Here is a 6,008-nt window from a genome sequence, read left to right on the forward strand (position 1 = left end):
ACTGACATATACATGAATTATGGCTTGCTAAGGCACTTTTCTTCCTGAAATAGTTTGTAAAGGAAGGGAATGAGCTTTGTGAATATTGGCTGGGCTTGAAACAACCCTGTGAGTGATCCTGATTAACGTGGTCACGGTTTGAGGAGGAAAACATGACGGGCAAAGGATTCCAACACAATCCAAGGAATATTTTTATACCAGAAATGCTGCACACTCCTTTTTTTCCTGCACGCTCCTTTTTTCCTGCGTGCACAAACATAAAAGTCCAAGTGCAAGCTACAGGGAATTTATAGACAGAGACAAGCTGCTTAGATGATCAAATAAAAGATGTTTAAACCTCATCAATCTTTCACGAAGCAGAAGGGAAATTTGATTGTCTCTGACAAATGAATGACCTTTGGCAGTTCTGCACAAAGGTGAAGCAGATCCCAGAGTAACAGCACAGGCAGCGAGGGCAGCAGCAGTGGAGGCTCTGATTTTATAGTGGACTCTTTATATGATGAAGTCCATCCAGTAAAAAACCTCCCAACATCCCATGGCTCTGTGTGGAGTAAATTTAGGAGCAGCTGCTCAGAGACATCACAACTTTCCCTGTGGAAACCCGAAAGCAGAAACTTCAGCTCCTAAATATCTTACTTGGGCAGGAGCAGAAGTCAAGCAAAGGGCCGACAGGTCCTTTTGTCCCTCCTGGGAAACACTGTCCTTTACAGCCTCCCCTGGGAGCGCAGCTTTGTGGACAGCAGAGCACGTTCTACTCTCTCAGGTGGGTCATGGATCATGACAGCAGGCTCTGGACTGCAGACCGAGTCTCTTGGGAATGATTCTGAACTTGCAAGTGAAGATTAGGAAGCAAAATGGAGACAGGTACAGCTGCTGGAGCCGGGGCTTTTGGACTTGTGAGAAATCAGCTGTGCTGCTACTGCTGCTCCTCAGCGCTCCTGAGCTCAGGAGCTGTGTTTATCCTGAAGGACAGATCACATGGATATTCCATGGATTGGAAATATAAGCATGATTTAAGAGCTCCACAGGCTGACGAGACATCTTCTCCAGGCTGGTGAGTTAGGGCTTGTCTCTCTTCATCAGTTTGATTGATCTCAAGGTCACTTCAAAGCCCAGTCCTGTAAAGCTCTGGGCCTGGCTCCAGGCTGCTGCCTCCAGGTAACTGCAGCCTTCCCAGTAAAGGGACCAGCTCTTTCCCATTCCTGTGCCATCTCCATGCCACTCTGCCATGGACTGGGGCACACCAGGGCATGGAAGCACTGGAAGCTCTCCAGCAGCTCCCACCTTGTACTGGGGAGTGGATACCAGCCTTTAGCAGACAGTCCAGGAATGCATCCAGAGCAAAGCTTCCCAAAGGTTCCTGGGACAGGATTTAATGTGCACTTAATTGGAATATCTTTCATGCAAGGAACAACTCCAATAAACAGAAAATACTGAGAGGAACACACAGGTGCCCCCCAAAATGTCGATGTTCTTATTTGCCTGTGTCTTTGTGAACTTCATTGTGTGGTACCTACAGCACAAGCTGGGCAGATACTGGAAGAATTGACCATTAGTTTTAAGGATTCACTGTGTAAGGCACTGGAAGACTTGAAAGACAGGAGACATTTTTAAATGCCAACCTTTGAAATGTTAAATAAGAAGACAGAGAGTCAGGAGCTTCCCTTTCAAACCTATAAAACTTCAGTTTTCAGAAAACACTGAAGTGGATAATCAAATAGTCTATCTGTGAGCTCACAGAGGAGTATAAAGGGATGAGTAACAGTCTGTATGGATTTGTCAAGAACAAATATGTCAAACCAATCTAATTTTCCTTTATGACAGTGCAAAAAGCCTTCTGGATAGAGAAGAAACAGACCATGTCATAGATCTTGATTTTAGTCAGGCTTTTGACACTGTCTCCTCTGATACTTCCATGAGCTAGAAAAATATCATCTAAGTGAATATATTATTGGGTAGTTGCAAAACTGGTTAGAAAATTATAGATGGAGCAATCATTGACAGATTACTGTCAAAATACGATGCTTGCAGTATGGACTGAGCTTTCAGCACTTTCATTAATGGTCCCGATGACGGAACGGAGAAAACACTTCTCAAGCTGGCTGACACCTCCACATGGGAAGGACTGCCAGGATTTGGGATGAGTAGACTCACAAATGAACTGCACAGATTCAGAGCTGAGTTGGAGATGATTTGAAACAAAAAAAGAGATGCTGCTTGGTTGGCCTAAGTCCTCCTGGAAAGGAATGGTCATCTGTAGGAACTCCAGATGGGAACAACTGGCTGCTGAGCAGATCTGAAGGGAAGTCTGTGAGATCGTGGTGTACCAGGTGCCCAGCAGGAGAAGGCAAAGCCTCACTCCACACAAACTGTGATTTGTGAGCCGTGTCAGAAACTCCTCCATCAGCTTATCTTGTAGGCTTTGGACACATATGGTTAATGCTCAGCCAGTCTTCGTGTCCCTACAAAAACATTGTGTTCTCTGAACTGATTTCTCCTCAACTTAGCAGTGGCATATTTAGCTTCGAACATATTGGGCTTGGAAGGCAAGGCAAGACTGAAATTGTGGTGTGACTGTGGAGCAAACTGTCCAACTCTCCCATTAGTTGGGGTTTTTGTTACCCACTTGTCTTCCTCAGCACATTGCTCATGAGAGTGCGGGGGTGGGATCAACTTGGGGAACCAAGCAGGCTCCTGGTAAAGCCTCATCTGCTGAAAACTTGGCTTTGCTGGTTGATTAAACAAACAAAACCAGTGTTGGAGGACAAGGTCCACTTTTGCTTTCTTCTCAAATAATGGCTTTCCTTCTCCCCACTCTGCAGCGGGATGTGAGTCCTTGCTGCCCGCTCCTGCCTTTCCAAAGGAAGCCACACAAAGCCTTTCCATGGGAAATGTCCAGACAAACCCTTTGCAGCTCCCCGGGCCTCTGCACACGAGCACAGAAAGTCCAGGGAGTTTCAGAGCCCTCCCCATCCCTCTCACTCCCTTTTTTTTTCTGGAGAAAATCTGATTAAAGCTGTGCAGGAGAGAAGCAGATGGCAGTTTTGATGTGAGGTGAAGACAGCTTAATCTCCATCTGTGCTGACATTTTCACATGCCTCCCTGCAAACGCTGGCCCCTGATAAGCTCTAATGCAGAGCTGGGGGGTCTCGGTGCCCTTTGCCGGAGGATTTTCCAGGCGGGATGTTGGGAGCTGGCAGACACCGGCCACGGGCTGTGGCCCTTGCAGGAGACACTGATCATTACCCAGCAGCTCGGTGATTGGGCTATCGACCTAATTAACATCCTGAGCACCTCGGCAGCGCCGAGCTCTGGCTTTCGGGAAGCATCTGCTGCAGCCCAGCCCAGCCCTGCCGGCTCCGCGCTCCAGAGAGGCAATTAGGGAAGCGGCAGAGCGAGGTCAGGGAAAAACGAGGCACAAAGGCAGCGCATCTTCTGAAGGGGAGCTAATTACAGAGGGAGCTAATTCCAGTATCCCGAACACCGAGTGCTCCTGTGAGTCAGAAGAATCTGGCAATTAAGGCAGTGATGCATTTTGTGCTTGGTTTGTAAGCACAGGTAATTTTGGTGTTGGAGGCTTGAGTGTATCTGCCAGGGCACTTCCCCAGTGGAGTTTGCCAGCCCACCTTTGCCCAGATCCAGGCAGCTTTTGGAGTGGCTGTGGAGGGCAAGCCCAGGGAATGTGGCCCTTGCTGGGAGCACATGGGACTGGGAGCCCTGTGGCATCACTTGTTCACCTGCTGGGATGGGAGCTGCTCCATCCAACCCCCTCCATCACCTGGGACAGGTAGGCACTGCTAAAACACAGAGTTCAACACAGCTCTGTGGAAATGGTAAATCCCTCAAAGATGAAACACTGCAAGAACAGATGGCCCTGCAGCAGGGCACTGGCCAGGGCACTCGGAAATGTGTTCTCCATGGGTTTCCCTGCCAGCAGCTGAGGCACAGCCCCACGTGCTCTGTGCCAGCCTCCAACGGGGCTCACAGCACCCAGCAGAAGAGGTGAGGTGCTCAGCTGGGGAAGGCAGGAGCATCTCAAATCCAAATCCTTGTTGGAGAGTGTGAGGAAGACACTAAAAAGGCTTAGCAGTAGGACTGGGGATTCAGTGCTCCGACACAAGCAACTGGAAAACACTTCTCATTAAACACAGAGCAATGGGAAAGGTGGGGTTTAATTGAAGTCAGCTTCTGACGTGAAGGAAGAAAGGAAAGCAGGATAATGTTATGGCCCAGCTGCAGTCTCAAGGCTCCCATTAACATCAACAGTACAGCGCATTTTTTGCAAAGAAGGAATCAAAGCCCTGAGTGTGGGGGACACGAGAAGAAGGGGAGGAGAGAGTGGCCCAGTGGAGAGCCCAAAGATGATGTGTCAGCATGAGTCAGGAAGGCTGCTCCCGCTGACTGCCACCCTGGGATCCATCCCACGGCTGCAAGAATGGAAGAGAAATCAGAGCTACAGATTCCTCCTGAAGACCTGAACTGCCCGAGGGGATTAGACCGGGGTTTGGCTGCACATTCAGGACAGATTTGTGAGCAGGCTCCAGGCCAGGTTCCTGGGGTCCCAGCAGGACACAGGGCAAGCTCCTGGGGCACGGCCAGGCGCCAGCTCAGCACTGCAGCCACAGCTTTGGGGTTACACAAAGCTTTGGGTTCTAAGCAACACCAGGACTTCTCAGCTTCTCTGCCCTTGGTAGGCACCCAGCGTGCTCAGCTCGTGTCAGGAGGTGGCTAAGCACAGGGAGGGGATGTTCACTGCAGCCCCAGCTTTGCTGTGTGCCCTCCACACCCATCCACAAGCTCTCACCTCCCCATCCCTGTGGGAATGTCTCAGGGATGCAGTCAGGCAGCAGCACCATCCAGTGCACGTTGTGGCCTCTGGTACAGGACACTCCGTCGATGACAACACACGAGCGCAGGGCCCAGGGAGCTGCACAGCAAACCCAGGCCAGGGAGCCACTTGAGGCAGCACCTCCTGAGAGCAAACACTTCATCTGAGGTGTCTGGAGGTGTGTAAAATAACATAATCTGCACAGACAGGTTTAGGACGCCTCCTATGGTTGGCTGACACCCCGATGAGCTACTGCCCAGGGACCTTTCTTGGGCAAGCACAGCGATTTATGGAGCAATTGTGCTGCTCAGTATTTTCCAGGGAGGGGGTTGTGGCTTTAAGGCAGTGCAGGAATTACTGGTTTCTCAACTTCACAGAGCATCCTTGAAATGCTACTTGTGCCATCTTGTGTTTTCCCTGCTCTAAATCAGTTTAAGTGTTTTGTTCTCTCTGCCACCTATTTTTATGGTCTCTCCCCTGCTTGAACATACACACAGCCCCATATACACTGCATTTCTAGGCAGGCAAACAATCTTTCATGCTTTAGGAAGGCCAGCTCAGTCTAACACAGACATTCGGGCTTCTGATTCTCTGTGACTTGTTTAATATCAACCAGGCAAAGATGAAGTTTTGATGACCCCACCTTGCATGTTCATCTGGTTATAACACTCAATAGCAGACAAAGATGAGGTTTTTGTGCAGGTATCTCAGCCTCAGAGGTGTCACTGCCCTGAGAAAAGGTGTCTGCCTGGGAGGTTTGAAGGTAATTGAGAGCTTACAGTGAGGTCCTGCCTCTAAAAATGTGAGCATTGCACTGTTCTGCTGGAAACCTCCATTCTGGGAACAAATCATTGCTCAGGAAACCTGGGACTGTCTCCTTTGCTTAAAATCCTTAGTCAGGATGAATTTAGAAAGCCCAAGCTAGAGGGAAATTGGCTGGGAATAAAGCAATAATGCCTTCATGGCTCTGGTTCAAAGTTTATCCATAGGTAACTTTTTCCAGCAAATCCTTCTAGATTTAATCAAGTTGATCAAAGTATCAGTGAGCACCTCCTGTCCTCCTTTAACCACATTACTTGGCATTGTCAAGGAGCCAGGATGACCCTGCCCATCCCACAGGGCAGAGAGCTTCCCAGGAAGTGCCTCTGCTCTGCGCAGCCTGGCTGGTGCCCAGCGTCAC

The 6,008-nt window shown here is 49.4% G+C and overlaps 1 long non-coding RNA gene across 1 annotated transcript in view; it reads right to left on the reverse strand.

Moving 5' to 3' along the window:
• The window catches only part of LOC108446933, a 35,734-nt gene extending 30,702 nt beyond the window's left edge, over positions 1-5,032 (reverse strand). Inside the window, exon 1 of the long non-coding RNA XR_001862276.1 lies at positions 4,805-5,032. This is a non-coding gene — a long non-coding RNA (uncharacterized LOC108446933). The remainder of the gene's footprint in view (positions 1-4,804) is intronic.
• Between the last annotated feature and the right edge of the window lie 976 nt (positions 5,033-6,008).

This window comes from Corvus brachyrhynchos, unplaced genomic scaffold, assembly GCF_000691975.1.
Source record: "Corvus brachyrhynchos isolate BGI_N302 unplaced genomic scaffold, ASM69197v1 scaffold125, whole genome shotgun sequence".
NCBI lineage: Eukaryota > Metazoa > Chordata > Aves > Passeriformes > Corvidae > Corvus > Corvus brachyrhynchos.